Source organism: Diadema antillarum, unplaced genomic scaffold (genome assembly GCF_040938485.1).
Source record: "Diadema antillarum isolate AM-2024a unplaced genomic scaffold, OU_Dant_1.0 scf00000111, whole genome shotgun sequence".
In the NCBI taxonomy this organism is placed as follows: domain Eukaryota; kingdom Metazoa; phylum Echinodermata; class Echinoidea; order Diadematoida; family Diadematidae; genus Diadema; species Diadema antillarum.
In genome coordinates this window covers 400,125-424,000 of record NW_027271000.1, presented here as the reverse complement: position 1 = coordinate 424,000, position 23,876 = coordinate 400,125, and the positions used below count along the sequence as shown (strand labels likewise).

Below are 23,876 nucleotides of genomic sequence, written 5' to 3'. Positions count from 1 at the left end.
GTCGGATTTTCCCCAAACTTTCACTGATGTGTTCTACTAATATTGTTGCCTTCACTCAATCCACATGTATATGAAGGTGAACTTGTCCTTTAAGGTTAAAAGAAAGTTCAAGTGTTATATGAAAAACCAAATGGGTCTACAGTAGGCAAGATTGGTGCCACCCTCTCAATTCAAGTTTTAGAGGCTGAATCATTCAGATTACATAAGTGCACCCAGATTAGAGTGAAACTCGATCAGAAAGCAGTTGCTGTTCAGGATTTGTCAAATCTGACTTGGCAAATGATTTTCAAAATGTGCTTTCTAACTTAAGAGAAGAAGAAAAAAATACCGGTACACATCTTGTATATAATTCATAGATCGATATTAAAAAAATAATAACTAATCACAATAACTCATCCCATATGAAACCTGCTTTTGAACACATCTAAAACCAAGTTCTTTGGCAATCTGAAAGTTCTAGAACATACAAGGAATTACATTGAGCCTCTTGATGTATTATATTGTAGGTTAGTAATCCTTTTTAACGGGCATGTGTCTCTTTCATAAGACTGGAATATATCCCCCCCCCCCATTTCCTTTTTTTAAAGATTATTATTTAGATGCATTATCTAATTTGTAGCTTTGTTTACACATGAAAAATCATGTATGCAACGCAGCTGGATTTGGCTTGATCGGGGACTTTTTGGCCATTAACCCATTGAGAACAAGTCCCAAGTACACTTGGGCAAGCATCTATGGGAAATACTATTGTAGCAAAATCAAACCATCCTCAATGGGTTAAATATTCCCTCCAGTATTGTACAACCTCCATAGGTTTTTTTTACATACAAGTGTATATTCACTCATAACCACTTGGCTCAGGTAGTCAAGGTGTCTAATCTTACAACATCATACAACTTGTCAACAATGCCAGATTGGCAAATAAGAAATACTAGCAGGGCGGCTCGAATAGCATGAGAGGTAGGCAATACCCTTGTAAGTTGTAGGAAAGGCTGGTAGAAGCAGAGTCCAAAGAACATGAAGTTGACCAGGAGAGCATTTCTGTTATACCGCCCTCTATAGCTAGTAGTGTCAGAGTAGTTCCACCACAATCATCATATGAGATGAATGCTGCATTCCTGTTTTCCCAAGTTTGTTAATAGGAGAATGAACACCTTGGGAGAGGAAATCCAAAAGACGATCATGAAAGATGCTATTGCTGGCATAGATTCCATCTTTTTGAATTATCAGGATTTTATTCAACGGAGTTATAGGATATAGTTAGTAAAATATGCTTCCTTACAATTTGACCCACATCGGATGACACCCTCTGTGTGAGGCAATGGGGGTGATATTTCCAAGCGCGAAGTTGATGGATGTGCCGGACCTCGGAGTGACGGGAGCTGTCATTCGGGCCTGTCCTCGTCTGCTCATCCTCACAAAGCGGCATGCGGAGTGAGGTGGAGTCACGTGTCACCGGGTGCTGGCTGGCGTTCAAATCTGACTCACAGCCGGCCGGCCGGCCAGGGGAACATTCCCTAGGCCTCTCCTGTCCCATGTTGTTGTCAGTAGGAGAGAAAAGGATAATGGAAACAACAACAACAACAACAACAACTATGTAGCAGGCTGACTTATGACACCCTTAGAACGAGACTTCACTATAACATTATGAATCACCTGTCTCAGATACAAGCTTGAAATGGGTCCTGCCCATCTTGTTACTTCATAGTTGGTTTCCAACTTTTGAAATATTTTATCTATATTCCACTTCTTTAATAGTGGGTGCCAGAATTATGTTTGTTGTCTCTTTAGTGTTGTCATCCTTTTTACCCATTGAGGACTGGCTGATTTTGCTATAACACACATTTCCCATATATACTTGCCCGAGTATTTTCGGGATTCGTCCTCAATGCGTTGATTTCTTGTGATATTATCATACATCACATATCACACTACACAATGGAATTCAATGGAAGGGACTCCACATCAGATAGTACTGAAATGAATCAAGCTATAAATTGCAGTTGAAATACTGTAACATTGACTTTTCAGCATTTTCACAACAGCCATATTTTCCTGATTTCATGATATTTTCATTGGTGGGGGGGGGGGGGGAGGGGGGGGATGAGGATGTTCTGCTTCTAAGCATCATTTCAATTTATGTAGTTATTCACTCTGTAGTTTTCACCTGCATTACAGCTGTATGTGTCAATGCAGTAGATTCAAACTCAATTCATAGAAGTGTGGTTTATCAAAGTGTGATGCTGAAGAAGCTTGTTGTCTGTCTTGAGATGGGGCTTGCTCTTCAACAAGAGTCCTTCCAGAATTCATTTGACAAGTAATCTAAAATCTAATCCTTTGCTGAAACAAGGATGTAGGCATGGGATATTACGAGAAGAGGAAACAGAGGCTGGGGGGGGGGGGGGAGGGAGAGGAGGGGGAGGAGGAGGGGTTACCGTAGTGATTCAAGAAGGAACAGGGGATAGAGGGTAGAGCAGGGAGGAAATGGCCCCCAAACTGTATCCAAACCTTGACATTTCCTGCAAAAATTTCTGATTAATTCCAGGGTCAGTTCCCCCTGCTGACCATCCATGCCCCCCCCCCCCCCCCCCTCCGGTAATGGTGACGTCTTCTATCCTTCCTCTCCCTTCCCACTCCCGGTCTCAAACGTCAAAGTCCAAGCCATAAACCGATATTGTTCTCCTGAATTTCCCGTGAATCATGCATATTGGGAATTTGTGAATCAGATGGGTCGTCTCATGTCCAAGTAAAATCAGTCTCAGTTGACTCCTTGATAGAATCATTAAAGTCACTCTTGGTTTGTATTTTGCCTACTTTGTTCTCTTTTTCTTTTGGGGTGGGGGGATGAGGATTAAAAAAAAAAACAGGATAACTATATTAAACCTTGGAGAGCAGTGAATGGGAAAGGAAGGAGAATAAAATGGGAGAGTCATTTTGTTGCTGATTGAGGATGTGCTTTGTTTTATGATAAGGAGATAATGAGATAATTGATAACTGCTTGTCTGTGGTTTTAGCAATCACCGAGATTCTCCCAGTCCTCGAATCTGTGGTTGTATTAAGGGTTCTTTTCTTTAAGCACCGTGTGGCTGACATAAACCACACGATGTTGATGATGATGATGCTCAAGAGATAAAAGAGGTGAGCACGACAAAACTCGCTCATAAAAGTGGTATCTGTGTATGCATAAAACATCTATCAGCAATTATTCTTGGTCCGTCTGAAGACAGTTTGAAAGTTTACAGAGTTTAGAAAGCAGGGACAGGTACTGACTTGATTAACCTCCTCAGGCATGCTTAGAGAACATAATTCTGCCTTTAAGAGGGATGTGGAAAGAGAATCAATTAATCCACAAGTTTTATGACATGCTCAATAAACGTGGAATCGCAATGAAACATAAAAAATCATGATTGTTACATTTGGAAAAAAAAATATGATTATCTCAACCATGTTCTTAGCTTGTCTGCAATGATGGGACTGGATTACTTCAGTAGAAGGAAGACCAGACTAGGGTTGTGTTTATGGTAAATTTGTGAAGCTTTCTGAAATGCTGATTAAAAACTGTGTTTATGGGAGAACTGTTTATGCTCAGTTTTTTCAAGCTGGAGAAAGAAGCCAATTTCACAAACATGAACTGTGCATTGTTGAAAAACTATAAACCTCTTATCATAGTGAGCCGTTCAGCTAATGCGATTTTGCATTTATGCTACCCAGTAAATATGAGTGAAGAAAAATCACCGATCATAAACGCACCTTTTTTATGTGTGTTTTGATTGCAATTGGAAATGGTGTTTATGTCAAAGTGAGTATTAAAGAACATAAGCATGTTTTGCACTATCATGCTTCAAAACACTCAGTATAGAAGAGGTATAAAATTCGCTGTCATAGTGGGAGATTTCACACACATTGCTACACCTGAGTGAGTTTGCTAACTTCACAACTAGGTCAAGTTTTGATTGATTACTGAATGCTGATGAAAAAAACAACAACAACAACTTGGCAGTTGAGCTAATTGCCTTGGAATACAAACGCCTGAATTCATGAAGGTGGTTTAAACCTAGACCATGGTACAAAGTTAGACCATGGTCTGAAATAAGCATGAAATAGGTGTACCTTTGGCATGCAGGTATCAATGCTTTTTTGTTTCTAGACGTCTGTTAGCATACGTAATCTCTCAATCGCATTAATGCGGAGGAAATTTGCATAAACCATGGTTTGAATTTAAACCACCTTCGTGAATTCAAGCAAAAGGGTTAAGATCAAGATTGAGATTGTGAGGTCAAATTGGCCTGTGATTCCAACTTGTGGAACATCTTCATCCTTTCCTTCTCAAACTTGCCTTCCTCCCCCCAACTCTTGCCCCCCCCCCCCAACTCACCCTCTCTGGCCTCTATTTATACCCCCCCCCCCCCCCTTAACAAACATAGGACACAGTAGTCAAATGACTAAGACAGCATATTTGAGATGCCCAATAGCTGTCATAGCAGATGACGTGCCAACCTGCAAAATGTTCCAGCTTCGTCAGTATTTGTCAGATTTCCAGTCATAATGTCCGTAATGTCTTGCTCTTGATCAGTCCAAGGGATGATGCATTCAACAACCGGTTCATGTTCCATTCTTTAAAACTTTTCCCCCTCATCTCCCTCAACAGCAGATGCACTGCATCTGAAGGATGTATAAATGAATCATGCCATCGATATATTGCTTGTATTCTGTCTGACATATTATGCAACCAGAAAAGCACTCTGAGAGCGCAGACCTCTGCCAAGCAGCGACTTTACCACCGATAATCTTGCTCTTCCATTGAGATCAGTGATTTTCACTCATACATATGCGTGCTGTTAAAAAAAAATCACATGATTTCCCAATATAGAAGCCTTTGTTATGTCATAAACCCTCAGGTGGTGGCACGCCACGCCTTTGAATCGCAGAAACTAGAACGTGCGCTTCAGTGTGTGTATGTTAAAATCTCCAAAAAATGTGCAGCGTGAACTTCCAAGTTCATTGGGAACTTGGAAGTTCATGCTGGGCATTGACAGGTAGGCTGCCTGTCAAAATATCGAAAATGCTTCGAAAAATCCATAAAAATTTTCGATCACTACCAAAATCTAATCATCTGTTCCATGCGTCATTCTCAACCTATCTTGCAAGTTTCATCCAAGTCTGTGCAAAACTTTTTGAGTTATTTTGTACACGGACAAACAAATAAAACAAACAAACTAACAAACTCACAACCTTACAAACTGACAAAAAAACCAACTGCGATGAAAACATAACCTACTCCTTTGACGGAGGTAATAAGTTATAGATTCAAAGTATTAATTTCCTTTTCTTCTTTGTTTCCATTCTCCTTCCCTTCCACAGGTCATTCGTTACGTCTGGTCCTTTTTCACCTTTTTGAGGAGTATGGTCTGCAGCAGCACTTTAATCTGGACCGTTACAAGCTGATGAGGAGCTTTGGTGAGTATCCTCCCCCCCCCCCCCCCCCCCCCCAATGGGTTAAAGTGATATATTCACAAAGACTGCATTCTATCTTTGGTGTGAAATCATTGTAAGATTCTAACCAAGGCTTATGAACAGACCTTCAAATGTGAAGAGTTACCGCTTTAGTTTCCGATGGAGCAAGCAATATCATGCATTTTTCAAACCCTCTTATGAATAAAATAAACAAAAAACTATTAAAATATGAACATCACCACCAAAACATGGATGCATAGGCGAGCTGTAAGATGTACATTTGTACTGGAGAATTGAAATTTTGTGAGAAAATATATATTTTTTAATGATAAGTTTGTTTTTCTTAGTGGAGCAGGTTCATTTATTCTGTCAGTGCTTCGATAGACATGTTTATTGGCTTTTTAGTGCAAACCTTGAGCCATTGCCCATTTGTTGGACATCCAGTCAGCACATTTCTGCTACTGGTGCAATAAAAAGTAATTTAGTACTGTTACATCGCAGACTCTGAATTCTATTGTGGGCAAAAGACTTGTACATGTATCTGCATTCTTTTTTGATGAGATTAAGGTATTTAAAGTCTTGTACTTGATATGGTTCTACTTCTATGTGCATTTCATGTCTTTATATGCTCTTCTCTTTTGGGTTCCTTTGCGATATAGACCTGATTGAAGAGGCCTACTATGCCAAGAGCAAAAATCCGTACCACAATTCCATGCATGCAGCCGACGTCTGTCAGGCCATGCATTGTTATCTTCAGGAAGAGAAGGTGAGTTCATGGAAACGTGGGCTGGGCATTTTTTGTCGTTCAAACAGAAGAAAAAGAGGCAAAACAAACCCTTCATTCAGTCACCCATCCTGTCCTCAGGTAGTAAATGTTTTTATTTCCTTAACTCTCAGGACATACATAGGTTTCCTCCCTTCTTATTAGAAAAAAAAAAGGGAAGAGAAAATATTTGTATCCCTTTGTAGGACACTGAATGATTCAGCTGTCCCATAGCGCAGCCTTTTTGTCAAACGCCTGTGCATCTTTGCCAGATTTTAGTCAAATTTGCTGTGGAGGTTTGCCATGGTATTTGTCTTTGGTCGGCAAGTCATAACAATGAGGGCGCTGTAACACAACAACAACAACAGCAAAGGGAAGATTGGTGTCTAGCCACCAGTCTTTGTTGTTGTTGTTGTTGTGGTTACAGCGCCCTCATTGTTATGACCTGTCAACCAAAGACAAATACCTCTTAATAATGGTCTCTCTATAAAATGTTACACATAGTGACTTCATGGTAGTTTGGGAGATGCATATACACAATATAGTTTGAAGCAACAGAGATTTTGAGCTATCATTATTATCATCTTTTCTTCTTCTTTTTTTTTAAACATTTGTTTCACCCTACACCGCTGTCTGATCACTGTGTTCATGCAGTGCATGTGTTTCCACAGTGCACAGAAGTGTCCGAGGATTAGACTGACCTTTGGCTGGGTCCAGCATGTCGTGGGAGTGATTGGTCAAGTGGCAAAGCCAAATGGACGACCCAGATTCCCTCATTAGTGACCGACGGATGAAGCCGAAAACAATTTAAAACTGATAACAGACGCCCACTCCCGTCTTAGCGTCGTATTCCTTTCGAGTTTCTTTCATTTTCCAGCAATTCGTCTCGGCTGCTTGTTTTATGCATGGATTCCTGGACCATTTCACATGCTCTATTTGTCATTTCATTGCCTCAACTGGCAACAGATGATGAGACGCCAAATGAAAACAATAACAGAGATGAGACTTTAGTGAGATTTGTATTTATTTGTGATGGTTCTTGAATTGGACGAGGGATGGGGGTTATCATGCATTAACCCATTGAGAACAAGCTGATTTTGCTATAACACACGTTTCCCATAGACACCTGCCCGAGTATGCTCAGGAATAATCTTCAAGTCCTAAGTATATTGAGTCAGGTGTCTGTGGGAAGTGCAAGTTATAAGATCAGTGCAACCACTTCAGGGTAAAAAAGAAAAAAGAAAGAGAGAGACAGAGAGAGAGAGAGAGGGAGAGAGAGGACTCGAGGAGTAAGAGATCATATACCACAGAGATTCTTGAAGCAACTTGCATGTGGTTTTGCTCTTACTGTTAAGAATGACTCCAGAATATTTATGTAACTCCCTTTCTCTCTGTGTCTGCCTCAAGATGGCATCCATTTTTGACGCGACTTCTTCTTGGTATGACTTGAGTCATCCCCTGACTGAAGGCAAAGGGAATTTGGCATCGGATGTCAGATCAGCCACAAACCACAACATTCTGGAGACTTAATTCCCCGTGCTACCTGATGATGATAATATTATGTAGGATTATGTATGGGGATGTGCATACGTTTTGCAGGAGAACAGCCAGTTCGACCTACTACTAGCCTAACGTACATTTGCATATGTGGGATTTGGGGGCTATATGCAGAAATATCAACTCTGCTCTCGCCATGAATGCGATGTGCAGGTTTACATTTCTCCCTTCACTTACTCTACTCAGAGATGACAAATTCAAGAAAATAGTTCTTATCAACCACTTACAAAATTGTAGGGGAGTCCTGATTCGCCAATAATTACCGTCCCTATTCAAAATATATGTCTTACACATGGCCAAAATCTGACAACTCAGAATTTCATTTGTTTCCTTTTTTTTAAAAGTCAAGAAAGTCTGTGTTTCTTCTTCGTACGTTCTTCATGATCCTACCTTTTGACGAAATGATGACAATCATTCAAGTGCTTATAAGATTGAGTGTCTTAACCTGTTGAGGACGGACTGATTTTGCTACAACACACATTGCCCATAGATGCTCGCCCGAGTATACTCTGGACTCGTCCTCAACGGGTTAAACCAGAAGAATGTTTCAGGCAGTGGCAGCTATGTGTCTTTGCAGTAATTGGGTACGCGCAGGCATCATGTACGCAGACCAATGTTTTCGCATCAGTCATTGAGATAGTTGCCGAAAGACATCTTGACACCTTGAAAGAGACACCCGGACAAGGTGATGATGGAGGAAAGCTAAGGTCGTGACCTCGTGAATGATTTCGCTCATCTTCATCCTCCGAGGCAGATTGTACGTGGGAGTGAGTAGCATCGAGGTAGACGTGCTGTATACCTTTCCGGTGTGATGATCTCATTATGTGGCATCAAATCTAGACCAACCAATTTCCAAATGTGCCTTGGGGTATTATTGTCCTTCTGCTTAGTGCTTGCAACTTCATCTTCTTTTCCTTGATGTTTCCCGTACCCACCCCCCCCCCCCCCTTGTGGTTCTCATCTGTATGTCTCTGTTGCTTTCATCTTTTGCGGCTTTTCGTGTCTGTTTTTCCTGCCGAACGTTACCGTGACAGCACGGTTGTGAATCAGAGGGGGGGGTGATGGTCGTGCACGTGGTGTGGAGCGTCCTGAGTCACATCCACGATTTTGTTTTATCTTCGAAACCGGGCTGTCATCGTGGCTCTCGCCTTGCAGCCCCCCAAAAAGAAGCAGACCCTCGAACCGACAGGCAGCATCATGATTGCGATAACCCCATCCCCCCCCCCCCCCCCAAGGGATATGTCAGCTCCAAGTTGATGTTTAGGCCATGAATGACTGTCACTGATTTGTTGCCACATTGTGTAGAAAAGATACAGATCATACACTGGTCACATATTAACCCGTTGAGGATGAGTCCCGAGTATACTCAAGGAAGCATCTGTGGGAAATAGGTGTTGTAGCAAAATTAAACCGTCCTCAACGGGTTAAACAGATGTCGTCAAATGGCTGGAGCATGAAGAACAGTGGTGATGACGATACAGCTACGGAATTCTTAGAACTTCTATTCTGAGGAATTTCATGAATTGACCTTTCCTGAAACCTCTTATACCACGCTTCTGACACAGTCAAGAAAAGATCTTGTTCACAAGATGTTGAGAAATGTGCTTGCAATTAACTTTATTTTGAATTTCCCATCAAAACCTTCTTTGATCAGGCCAGTAATTGTCACAAAACAGTATGTGGTAGCAGCTATTGTTTGCTTGTCTGTGACACATTGAGAAAGTTCATTGTTTATTGCAAATCGAGGAAAGTAATATTGTGGTTGTTATATCAGCAAAGCAAGTGAAGCATTCTATGCATGTGATGACATGGTTGCTTTATGAAGACTCCATATATCAAGTTTCATATGTCGGGTCGTGTCAAATGTCTTCGCATAGTTCAGAGTGTGACAATGTCTCTCAAACTTCATGCAATTTTAATCAGACTTTGTCTGATTTGCTGCTTTGATTTTGCTAGCTTTGTTCGAGACGACTTTTGTGTTTGAAGAAAATTAGATAATATGTTCTCTCTGCAAAATGCCACATGTGCTGCTGCGTATTTCTGATTTGGAGATGACTGATTTCACCTTTTGAAAAGGGTGACCATTGATGGCAACTATGTGGTTTTGAACTGCTTGACCTTCTCACCTGAAAGTGGGACAAATTTGAGGATGAGAAGGTGACTCAACTCCCTCCCTTATCTGATGAATTTGAGGAGAGCCTGCTCCTCTAACTCTTCCGGTACCGAGCACATATCATGAGTGCCGATGGCTAAAGGGCACATCACTACAGTAAACTAACCATCCAACCAAAGACTGGTACTGGCTGTTGAGTTTGACTGTGAGAATTCCACCTTACCCATCATTATTCCTGGATGTTCCTTATTACATTGATAGCTAGATCAGTAGAGTATATCTCAACTGGAAAAACAAATCAGTTGTTTTATTATCTCTGACTGTGACAATATAACAGCTGGAACTCTCACATGTGTCATATAATTCCCCATAGCTAACCAAGAATAATTGTATAAAGTATCATGTGCTTTGGCAAAAAAAAAAAAAAAAAATCAGTAAAATGCTATGTTCTTGTAGTCACTCACTAAAAAGTGGTAACTTGATCCACTTATGGTTCATATGTTTTTGTTATCAATTCCACTATGACAGTGACTTCACATTTCACGAAACAATGCCCCCCCTCCCCCCCCCCCAAAAAAAAATGAGTAAAGAAAGGGCAGATTAGTACCGAGGGTATAGTTTTTATAGGTAATACCCTTGAGATTAACCTAAGCATATCCTACTGCAGCTGCTTGTACTGCCATCAAAACCTCGCAACTTCCATGTGGTCAAAAGTGTAGACTGACCATGACGAAAGGGGGGGGGGGGGGAAGTTCCGGTGAGGCATTGCAATAATGCTTCCCAACCTCCTGATCAATTACCAGATGCTTTTCAACTCCCCCCCCCCCCCCCCCCCACACACACACTTTCTCCCTACCCCTCCACTTTGACAGACTTTTCATCTTAATCCTCCTTGATCAAATTTCTTTACCGTTGCCAGGTCATTTCCTGGGGCCCCGTGGTATGCACCTCCAGAGGGCTACGGAGAGTATCCTTCTACATCCTTTGCACCCCCTCTGCACACCCCCCTGTTTGGCCAACCACCCTCTTACCACTTAACTCTTACCCTGTGCTTCAGTAGCATCCCCAGTGACCCTTCTCTCTAGCCCCATACATCGCTAAATCTCTCCCCCCCCCCCCCCCCATACCCTCACTATCACTAACTCCAACAATTCTGCCTTCTCCCCCCCTATATCATCAACCCTTCCCCTTTCCATATATCCAGACTTCATAGCCCCCCCCCCCCCCCCCCAATGTTCCCCTGAATTAGCCATGTATTTCGTTGTGGTCCCTCCCTTGCAAACCCCATCACCTTGTTATTTCTTTCCCCTATTTTTTCAAATCCTTCAAACTCCCCTACCCTCCCTCATATTCCCCAACAACGCTAACTTAAACTAAGTGCCCCTACCCCACATATCATGAACCCCCATTACCCCTATCCCCGTACCCCTATTCCTTACTTTCCCCCCTCCCCTAGCCCAGCTCTTCAAAGATACACTCACCTCAAATCTGACAGGTTTTTCCTCTCCCCTCATCCCTCACCTCTCAACCTGCCTCTTCTAGATATGATGCTCTTATTGATGCCAGCAAGAAGGGCCTTGTTGTAGCTCATCTACATGTAGGGTTGCAGCTCCTCTAGCATTGTGCCCCTCTGCTTCTCAACTATCATGCTGTCTGCCAGGACTTCGTAGTTTCTCAAAAGGGACTTAATCCCTTCTGGCAGGTTCATAGTTTTTCACATGATGTTGTTACATTGTCCGCATACAGTTATGCAGTGGCGTTCATTTTAGCCTGTTTCAAGGGTGACTTTTCTGGAGAACAAATAGCTTCTGTCATCTTCAATGTTATGTGGCAAAATACCATCTGAAGACATTATGAGTAAAGTGAAATTTTGTCTTGTATTGTGTTGTCAGTGTTGACGCCAGTTAACCCATTGAGGATGTGCTACAACACGCATTTCCCATCGACCCCTGCCCAAGAATGCTCGGGACTCGTCCTCAACAGGTTAATATTTTGTCAAAATAATATTCTCCCAAATATTCTTTTCCTATCGTATTTGATACCCTCTTTTGTTTTGTTTTAATCTCCCTCTGTATGCAGCTTCGGCAAGCACTGACGCCCCTGGAGGTCATGGGGGCGCTGTTGGGGTCAGCCATGCATGACCTGGATCATCCAGGGGTCAACCAGAAGTACATGGTCAACTCAAAACACCACTTAGCACAACTCTATCAGGTACAGCTTGTTTCCTATTGCGACTCTATCTCTCTTTCTGTATCAATCTTCCTTGCTCAATGTACATTTAATAGACTGTTGTTGTTTTCCACTGAATAGATAAGCATTATTTAGTATCCATGTACCAGTCCATAATTAAACTGTAAATGTTAACACCAACATGCCATTGTTGGATTGAGGTTAGAAAATATTACCTCAGAAGAAAACAAGAAGACAAATACAAAAGGACCTGGCCTCCCAATTCTAGTTGTATTACAATCACACTGCTGCGAGAATATTCCAAGATGTGGGCATAGTGAAGCATACTTAGCAAGATGTTTGATAGTCTTGCAATGGTTACATAACTTTTGACACCATCTTTTTACTAGGATGAAGATCATGCATTTTGTATCTAATCTTATCAGTGAATGTTATGATTGGATTTTAAAACAAAAACAAAACAAAAATCTGCATTCACTCTCAAAATTGACATGGAACCGGAACTATTTGTCAAAATAAGAAATTGTTTGAAGATTCACCTCATTGTTTGAATACATGACAGTATTAATGATGTCCTCCTCTTTCTTTTTTCCTGATTTGGTAGAATTCGTCGGTCCTAGAAAACCACCACTGGAGAGTTGGTATCTCGATACTCCACGAGACCGGGCTGCTGGACCACCTTCCTCCCAGTCAATGGTATGCCTCCTTTTATATTTTAAGTTAAAACTTTCTGTAGGCGTGGCTAGTTGCCGTGAAGCTCGCTGCAGTGGTGTTGAAAGTCTTTAAGTAGAGATGTTTTAAAAAGTTGGAGGGTGTTTTGGGGTTAATTCTGCTCCGAGAAAAGTAGAATGTAAGAGTGGAAGTAGCTTGAAGGGGAAGGAAGAAGAGGAAAGAGGAGAAGGAAAAGGAGAAGGGCAAAGAACATGAAAGAAGAAATAAGATGATTAGGATTCTTGATATATTCAGTTTGTCAAAAGTATTGTGATTCTCATCAACTGTGAATCAGCGGTTAAAGGGAGATGAAAGAACAGGATGAAAAGAAATACAAATACAGTGTATCCGGGGTCTTCTTGCTTTTAATGAACTGTTACGGTCAGATATTGTGTAGGAATCCCACGAAAGTGTGTTTGATCACAATGTGCTGTTGAACCAAGAACATACCCATCTCAAGCATTATAAAGAATACTTTTTGTATTGTCTTTTTGTTATTGTTGTTGTTCTATCTGTCATTGCTGTCATGTTCTTCACACAATTCGTCATATCCATGGTGATGTCGTTTTTCCTCACAGGAAAAAGTTTGTGGACCATATACGATCGCTCATCCTGGCGACAGACATTGCTAGGCAACAGGAATTTCTTTCAGAGTTTCAGGTGAGTTTCTTGGGACAGAGCCTCCAAAGTGGCAATAGAAACTCTGTTGTCTGTCAGACCAGTGTGGGGGTGTGGGGGGGGGGGGGTGTTCAGGGGAGGGGCCAGGATTGCCTTCATTTGTAGTGAAAGGATGCAGGCTAAATGCCCAGAGATACTACCAAGTCCTGACCAAACAATCATGTTGCATTGTGTAACTGAAATAAAGTATTTGTAATACAAGGAGCAAACACTAACTTATGATGAGGAGTTCCATGGAATCACAACAGGGATGGACATTTGAAGACATGTATGATTTTTGTCCTGTGCAATTTATTTCAAAATATGTTTGATCTTCCCTTACTTTAATCCTTCATACTACAACTGCCAAACAGATGGGATAACACAGTCCCCTCAATCATTAAATCCTTTGCTTTCTTTTAGTTGCTGAATGGCACACTAAACCACAAAACGTTGTTCACGTTGTCCAAATCCTGACACGGAGAAGGCTCAATTGCTATCAAGATGTGTAGTAATAGTTACGTCTGGCTGCTGCCATAAGAGAGGTGGTTATTTCTCAACGGTTACTGGTTCCTGAAAGTGACTCACGTGTTGTTAAAGATGTCTCTCACAAGTCGCTGCTGTTTTTTGGTCTTTTTTTTTTCCCCCTCGTTGTGTATCCACAGAAGAAAGATGTCAGTCTAGACAAGGCTTTAGTGTGCTGTCAGTAAAACCTCATTGGAGGGGTGAAAACTGTGAAGTGCTAAGCCCTGGGTGCAATTGCAAACATCCTGGCCCTGTCTTTGGGTCGGCTGGGGTGGGATGGGGTCTGCTACATCTCAAATGACTCTTGCTTCATTTTTTTTTCTAAATCATGGGGGGGGGGGGGGCTTGGAGGAGGGGAGGTTAGGGGAGGGAGGGAGTGAGGATAACAGGTAACAGGTTAGAGGAACAACAGGCCTAAAGTGGAGGTAATAATACATTTCCTCAATGGGCGGTTCTACTTTCTTGCACAGTTACAGATGCATGCAGTTATACTTCCAAGTGGAAAAAAAAAAAGTTTCAAATGAAACAAGCTGATCATGCGCTGCTTGCTTTCCTGACAAATTATCCTCATTTTGTTAATGGAAGCAGAGTTTAACAATAGACATGTGTCAATGTTGTAGAAATAACAAGTCATGATACTTTTTTTTTTCAGAACATCTCCCAAAACATATTTGTTTGTCAGAATTTATCAGTTCATGAGGCTACTGAATATTTCCAGGAGAGCGCAGTCTTCCTTTTTCATTCAGGTGTCGATGAATGCAGCAGCCAGCTCTGTTTTTTAGAACTTATTGTTTGGGTCGGGAGATTAAGAAGCAAAGGTTGGTGAGGAGGTTTCGGATGGGAGAGAAGTTAAATGTATTTATTTCACCTCTTTTTTTCCACAACGAGCCTGAGAGATTAATGTTCTCAGCAGTGAAGACTTCTTCAAGCATCAGACAATGTTGTAAAAATCCCTTGTGGTGCTGTGTCCATGATTCATCAGGCCTGTTGAAGGAAAGCCGTTCTCAGAATCTGATGTGCCATTTTTCAAAGTTTTTCTTGTTCCGTCTTCTTTCCTTGACCCTTTTCCCGCTTTCGTCGCTCTTTCCGCAGAGGCAACTCGACAAGAAGGACTTCTCTCTCAAGCGTCACGAAACTAGGAAATTCATTATGCAAGTAAGTTTCTCCCCTCAAAATCCCTTGAGATGAGGGTTGACGGTCGTTGTCATGGCGACCCCTCCAGATGACATCACCAAGGATTACGCTAATGGAAGAGGAATAGCGCTCTGTCAATCTCATATTTGTGATGATGTCGATACTTTAATCAAACATCCCGACAGTCGCAACAAGTGTCATTCTAGCACCTTTTGACTATGAAATAAAAGTACAAAAAAAAACCCCCAAAAGATGGCTAACTTTGGTTGAAGGCAATGTCAGTTGACATGACAGTATTAGTGACGTCGTGGGAATTTATCTCCAAACTCATATCAAAATGATGACCATTATTATTTTTTTCCTGCCATTGTAAGTTTAGTGGTTGATACAGTGTACACATTGTAGGTCTCATGTTGCAATTTGGGGTTTTCAGTCTATCGCTTTTACATAATGTAACTGATGATGATATACATTAAAATGACTTTTTATGCCCCAAATTGTAATTCCTTGATGACAGTAACAATGAAAGCAAAAGGAGCAGGGAGATTTCGTATGTGTCTAGGAAAAGAGTTGATGTATGGAAAATGGGTAAAAGACTGTATAATCCATATACAGTGATATGAGTCATGGTTTTGATACTATCAAAGAAGAAATAGTGCATGCAATTATTTTTGCATTCATTTTTAGTGAGATGAATTTTGCATCTTAATTTCATGGTTGATGACTTATTATGTCTGAGAGTTTGAATTTTCCTCCGACAAATACAGTACACAGAATATATGAGAATTTGTGTGTCTGTGTACATTGTACGTGTGTGTTAGCACGCATCATTTTTTTCTTTGTGTGTGTGAAATGCTCATAGAATTTCAACATTAAAGACTGTTGCACTTTTACAATATGCAACAAAGAAGGACATGAGAGGTTTTGATAATTGATTGGATATCGAAAATTGCAGTATCCTAATGTTGTTCGTCTTACCTCCAACCAGATTGCGCTGAAGTGCGCCGATATCTGCAACCCGTGTCGACAGTGGCAGATCACGGAGCAGTGGGGGAACATGGTGTCCGAGGAATTCTTCAGGCAAGGTGAGAGCTCGGATGTAGGGTTGTCATGGCAACGATGCAGATGCACAAACAAGCGTTGGATAAATATGTTGAACTTTTCCTAATATTACTGGAATACGTAAAGTGTGCTTCTCATAACTCTACGTCTTGGGAAAACTAGTAATACTTAGACAACAGTTTTTGTCACTGTTATCAATTTGAAGAGGAACTACCCAATGTGTTAAGAAGCAAAGGTAGGTTGAAGTGCAGTTCTAAAAGATGTTTATGATGTCATGAGATTGGTATGAATGCAGACAGGTGCATAAGCCATGCTGTAGCCAGATACATTGTATATTGTCATTTACTCAGTTCCTATAGGAACTTATTGTGCCCTGTTTAACCCTAACTAGGCCGGGCTATTTAGGTAGATGATAGAGCCGCACATGATAGATTGGCACACACATTGCCTATGACGTAATCTAAAGTACTATGAAGTTAAAGGACAAGTTCACCTTCATAAACATAAGGATTGAGAGAATGTAGCAATATTAGTAGAACACATCATTGAAAGTTTGAGGAAAATCAGACAATCCGTTCAAAAGTTATGAATTTTTGAAGTTTTTGTGCAGTACCCGCTGGATGAGAAGACTACTGCAGTGTATGAATAACTTAGATGTCACATGCGTACAACAATATAAGGAAAATATAAAGAGAATTTCACAAAATTCTATCTTTTGAAAAAAGTACACATTCCCGTGACTCGTTACCGATAAATGTTATGGGTTATATTACTCCCCCTGCCTTTTGAAAGAGGCAAGTCAATTGCTCTTTTATTATGCGAAAAAAGTGAAAATATGTTGAATTTTCTTTTACATTTTCTTCATACTGTTGTACGCATATGACTCACAACCTGTAGTAGTCTCCTCATCCAGCGGTTCCAACACAAAAATTTAAAAAATTAATAACTTTTGCATCGATTGTCCAATTTTCCTCAAACTTTCACTGATGCGTTCTACTAATATTGTTGCATTTTCTCAATCCTTATGTTTATGAAGGTGAACTTGTCCTTTAATTTTTTCTAAAATTGTCATTTGTGCTAAACTATGCTAATTTATGCATAATGATGCATGAAATCAGACAATTTGGTGTAAATCACTAAACAAAGCTCAAAACAGGCACATTTTTGTGTAAATATTCTTTTTAGTGTCCTTAGCAAATGTAAGAGAAAAAAATTGTGCCATCAGAAAAAATTTCTTAAGTATTTTATTGTTTTTTGAATTTCTTATGTATTTCCTTGTTTTTTTGACTTTATGTTTTTCATTGTTTTTTTGATGAAATTTGTCCGCGACATTGTTCCGAACAAGAAAATATGTTATTAATTGATTTTAATCCATAAAACACCCAAATAATCATGCTTTTATGAAATTTGCCTGTAAGCACAGTTTGCATTGAAATTGTACACGAATTCACGTTTTTGAGCAATTTTTGGTCTGACATGCACGTACATATTTATGCGCAACTTCGGAACCGCGCGCCCGGGCATCACAAATTTGGTGTCAAAAGATGCGGGAGACTCGAAAGAAGAAACGTCGCGCCGATAGCTTTTCGCGATAGCAATACATCGCGCGGAACGTCGGGGGGGGGGGGGGGGGGGCCTCGGAGGCCCCCCCCCCCCAGCCTAGTTAGGGTTAAACTATGGAAACTTATCAAATCTTAGGTGTAGGGGGGTTAAAGGGTGTGTAGAACAGTTCTGGTTGAGGTGAGGATTTAGCTGTTGACGTTTTACAAGATACTCAAAAACCACTCTATGAGATGTCAAAGAGCATGCAATTCTAAGGGGTTTCAAAAGTTTATTTGATGAAAATTGTTTTGAAATGGCTGAGATATCCAAAAACAAGGTGAAACAAAGAGATCCTAATAAAAGGCGTGGCCTGTCGCCTTTCATTATTATCACATTTTTGGATATCTCAGCCATTTGAAAACCAATTTTCATCAAATAAATGTTGAATCCTTCTTAAAATTTCATGCTCTTTCATATTTCATAAGAGGTTTCTCATTGTCTCACTTAAGAATGTTCAAAACATGAATCCCCACCTCAACCAGTACTGTACAGTCCCTTTAAGCCAAACTTAAATGATTCTCCTTTGTAATAGCCTTTTTTTTTGTGCTTTGAGTGCTGATTGACACTAAAATCCCCATAGCATTGTACACACTGTCCAAACTCCGTGGCACAGAAAGGGCTGAGTGTGAGATACATCATTAAACCAGTGGGAAGAGAACATGTCTTCACATTTGTTTTAAAAGCTTAGTCCACAGAAAATCTGATGCAGCGTGATAACATTCCATGCACCTTCAAGGATGGGCTTCAGTATGGAGCATGCTATAATACTGTAAAACACGATATTTTCGCAAATTGAAGCCGATGGCCTTTTCCATGGCATGAAATTTTCGTGAGTTGCCTCTAGCATTCAATGCATATAGCGTAGACAAGAACTGTTGCGTGCATTTTAATATCGCGAATCTTGGCTCTCGCGAAATTCGCAAAATTAAAATGCATGCAAACATTCCTCGTTCTACAGTATGTGATTGGTTGCAAAATCAAAATCAGCTCTGTGATTGACTAACTCAAAATCAAATACCTGGAGATGTAATGTCTCTTTTTCACTGCAGTTCCATGCACTTTCACTATTTTATTCAAAGAAATACATAGCTATGCTACAGAGGTGCATTGATTAATTTGTGTGTGTATTTTGTTTGTTATCTGTTGTTGCAGGTGATCAAGAAAAGTTGAAGAGACTTCCCGTTTCTATGAACTGTGACAGGGTGACAACGACGATTCCTCAGATACAATGCGGTAGGTGACCAATCTTTAATAGACTTGTCCGAAATAAATTTAGAGACTTTGAAGCCATGGAGAATTGCAACTGATTGACAAATTGCCCTTCATCAACATAAAAAAGGACCGATTATTCAGTGCTATAGTACTGTAGTTGCCATGATAAAAAAACAACAACAAACAAACAAAAACAAAAATCGTGAGCTTACATTTGTACCTTGTACTCAGGCTGGATTTGAACCAAGAATCTCCTAATTACCAGACAGGTGTCACATCCACTAGACTACTGTACTTTTGCCTGACAACCAGTGCTGCTTCTCATTCTTTTCTTCTTCTTTTTTGATACTCATTAACATTTTTTTATCATTGCTACTAACTAAAATATACTATGAAAGCATGTAATAGTCTATGTTTATACGTCTATGCAGGGTAATTTGTCAATCAGTTGCGATAAAAACAGCTTGATGCAAGAATATATTAATTTGAAAACTTTTCTTTTCACTTTCCCTCCCCCTATTTGCTTCCAACTTTGGTTTGTCTTAATCTTGTGATTGGTTCAGTAATGATTCAGGGATATGATCTGAAGCATTACATTTTTCCCCATCAAGGCAGGGGTCAGGGCATTATGCTTCTTGTTCATATGTAAGGAGATTTCTTGCTGCTTTTTTTTTGCCCAGGGTTCATCGGGTTTGTTGTGGAACCACTTTTCTCGAACTGGGCGCGATTCCTCGCTACCGACCTCTCTCAGGAAATGCTGCACAACATGCACGAGAACAAGAAGGTGTGGACGGAGAGAAGGAATAAGGAGAAACAGAAGGAGGAGGAGGAGGAGAAGGAGGCTGCACAGAAGGAGGCAGCCGTCAGTCAAACCAGTGCAATTCACAGTCCCACCAGCAAAACGGACTCACCGAGTCAGCCCGAGGAAAGCCTCGAGCCCTCTCCAAAGCCGGCCGAAGAGAGCGCCGCAAAGAGCGCGGAGTTTGTTGAGCCGGAGAGCAAATTGTTGAAGCTTAGTTCGAAGGATGACGCATCGGTCAAGGCAAAGGAGAGCCACGTCCTACCAAGGGCTGATAGACACAAACCTCGTGCAATCAGGGAGACCGGCCATGCCAGGCCTCACCAAGCGCATACCGAAAAAGAGCGCCCTCTGTCGGCGGTGCTCTCCCCCAAGGTACAGCGCGCTCTACATAGGACTATTGATGTAACATTGTCAGATTCCACCGCGATGAGCGCCCACTCTCAAAGTGCCGACAATCTGCGCAGTGCCAGCTCCGTGAGTGCCGTGTCCATGCGGTCTGCTCTCGGGGCGAAAGAGCAGGATATGAGATCGCCAAAGGTCAACAAGCGCGTCAAGAGCGCAACGGAAAATATGCTGCAAGGGAGCTACGTGGGCAAACAGGCAATTGGACTTTAGTCTACGACTGCACCGCTCTCCCAACACATTGAGAAAGAACATCAGGTTTGATGACCCGTGGGAGAAGATTGAGAAATCTCCAAGGAGTCCGACTGTGGATGCCCGGAGTCCCCTGGGTAGTCCCCGCGAGGTCATCGAGTCACCACTACTGCAACGTGCCAACCAGTCTCTAAGGGGCATCCACCCCACTGCGGGTCTCCATGACGGCAGTCTGCGCCAAACGGAACCGCCTAGCGCCGCCATCCCCAAACTCGGCCACGGCATCAACAACAACCTGGACTTTGCCGTGCCGGTGGAGCTAAAGTCCACCTCCCATCTACATCACAACATGTCGCACAACAAGCAACATGATCGGTCAGAAATCCCGCACTGGCCGGAGCGTGGTCTCCACATGTACTCTGAGCACAATAGCATCCTCCAGCGCAACTCGAAGCACTTCATGAAGACGGCTTTGTCGCCGAGCAGCGGGCACCGCGACTTGGCCGGTGTCCTGGAGCAGCGGACCAAGGCCACGCCTACCAGTCTCCTCGTGAGGCCCCAGGAGGGGTGCAGCTCCACCAGGAGATTGGTGTCAGGGCCTACCAGTCCTCCAGCGTCACTCCACGCTAGGAGGGAAGGGTACTCCATCTCGCTCCTGACACCGGGGGAGGGCAAGGACGGAGTGAGGGAGAAGGGATCCCCCTTCATCCAGAAGAAGATGGTGGAGAGAGGGCGAAGAAAGGATCTAGATGTCCCAGGTAAGATAAGAACCCCTCACAGCTGTTTCTTTGTCTCAATAATCATCTGAAAAACTCTTGCGTTTCGTCTGCAAAATAACAAATCATCACTTGATCAAAAGGTTACCACAAGAAAAGGCTCTTCATTCCTGCTTGAAGGTTCATTTCAATCTGCAAAATAGACAAATTTTCGGATAACGAACCCTTCACATGTAGGTATAGGGAATTTACCTGAATTAACGACCCTTGATCAAAATTGCAAAAGATCAAAATTGGGAGTTTCTTATCTTTCATTGTGAGTGACTGGAAGAAATGCTTTGTTGTGTTGATGTGATACAATGTTGAAAGTCAACATGAGGCCAGTGTGTTGTGGAAGAATATGAAATTGAGGCATCCTTTCTTGAGAATTTATCATCAATGACAGAGCATCATAGAAGACTACTCTGTGCCTATGTTTGTAAACATTATCTGCCTTTCATAGTACAATATCAGTTTTATAGTAGAGATATCCATGATTCCTTGATCATGTGGTCGCTGTTCTAGTTTCTTTTCATTAAGGCAAAAATGAATTGAAAGATCACTATTTCTATTTGAGAAGTTTTCGTTTTCTGACCATAGATGTTGTATGTGATATGAGATCAATGTTATCTAGAGAAAAGACAAACACTAAGCCTGATTCACTCCTTTTAAAGTTAAACATCTCATGTTGTTCGTTGTCTGCTTGTCTCCATAGTGATTAGCTCAGGGAGCCTCTCGCCACGTGTTCCACCCAGGGGAGATAGGAGTGTGTACTTCCCCACATCCCCTCCATCAGGCCAGACACCCACCTCGCCCCCCTACTCCGTTCCAGCGGCACTAGGTCCACTCCTCCAGGACTTTACCAGTTCCCAACTGGCTTCCATCGCCCGCAGGCGCCAGCACATGCAAGAGGGGGACAACCCCGCCCCTGCTGGCGGCCCCACGGGGGACAGGAGCCCACGGGTGACCCACCGTGGGGTTAGGGGCGGAGCCTCCACCTCGCACGACGGTAGCGATCTCTCGTGATACATGAGTGGAAAGTGGGGAGGGGGGATGTGATGCGCACACACCCCTGCCGGAGTTTCTCGTAAAGGCGTCTTTGAGTGGAGGAGGAGGAGGAGGAGTGGGTGAATCCCCTCGGTTGCAGCCCCAAAAAACAGATTGTGGAAAATTGTCGCTCTGTCTGAAATATGGATATTTTGTATGTTTGTGAAGAAAAGGGGAGCCTTTCAGTCCTGGGCCATGGAGCCACTTGATGCGAAGTCGACGACGGGTGAAATTCCTCGTCAGTGGACAAAGCTGCCATCAAATCTAGATGCTGGCCTTGGCTGTTTTTATTTTTTCCCTTTTCGTACGGAATGCGAACTCTGTAAGCGTAGGCCACAGTACCTGCAGCATGAACTGGCCATTCATAAAGTGCGATTAGTTGGATGTTTCCAAAAAAAAAGGGTCCTCTTTAAAGCCATTCATGTGCCCTTGTTAGATATGCAATCAACTCCCAAGAGACAAAGAGCCTTGTGAGACCAAATTTTAGCGATGACTTTTGTGTCACATTATCTGTCGAGTTAAGCATTGTATCAGAATTCATTGCACAGAGAGTTTGTGTCTCCCGATTTGCGATGAATTTCTGGGGTGTGTAACATGCCAGACGTATTGTGATACAGACCCTTTCGCATGTTTGATAATTATTACATCATCATTTATGTTACTATGATCATCGGTGTTATTTGTTGTTTTTGTTCCATCATTATGACTGTTATTGTATTTTTTTTTTCGGTATCCTTACAATCTTTTTCTACCGGTTTCTGTTGCAATATGGACACAAGAGCTAATCTCTACAATACGTGGTATATTGGAATGTCAATCTGTTAATTTCTTCTTTGAATTTGTTCCCTTTTAGGGAAACAAACTATGAAAGTGAGATTTTTGTCTCACACTGTATGTCTACTCCCAAGTGGATGTTTTATTGATGTGTAACCTTACCCCGTATTTGTCTGATTTTGAGAGTGTGTGTGCGTAATTGTGTATTTGATTGCGTGTAAATGGGTAATTGTCATCTTTAGCTGAAAGCAGTAGAACCTAAAGGTCAGAAAGGTCTGAAATGTACAAAGCCGCTTCGAAAGAAATTTAGATTGAGAATTGTGTAAGAAGATTAAGAATTGGCAGGTTGTAAAAGGGGGAAGGAGAAGAGAGTGGTCAAACATGTTTTATTGTTGAATAGGGTGAATGATGTAATGGCTTGTGATAGGGATAGAAACGTTAAACAGATTGAAATAACTTTTTTGTTGGTCGAGAAAGTTTGTGCATTTAATTCTCATGTCTCTATGAAGTGGACAAAACAAATTGAGGAGCAGGTCGGAAGTTACAACCTTCAGAATGCAATAATTGACACACTGGATTTGTTCGTGTACCTAGAAAGGACTTGATTTATTTATGATGTATGCTGGCGGTAAGCCATATTCTGTGTGTCTCACTGTTATTCATGTACGACCAAGTCTTACGCAATTTGTATGTTTCATTCTCGTGTGTTTGTCAGGGATTATCAGTTACGCATTTAAAGATGCGTCCTTGAGAGGTAAAGCGAGGAATGCATTTTGGGAGGGAATAAGCGGAGCTTGTGCCATGCCTTTTTACCAAAGTTTGCTGGAAATGTGCTGTGGTATGCCAATAGTTTTCAGAAGTCTGTACGCATGTAGCTACATACTTGTTATTCTCGCTCAAAATTGTTTAAAAGTGTCCGTGTAA

The 23,876-nt window shown here is 41.7% G+C and overlaps 1 pseudogene; it reads left to right on the top strand.

Annotated features, from left to right (window-relative positions):
* The window catches only part of LOC139719527 (uncharacterized), a 329,065-nt pseudogene extending 306,814 nt beyond the window's left edge, over positions 1-22,251 (top strand).
* Positions 22,252-23,876: the final 1,625 nt, after the last annotated feature.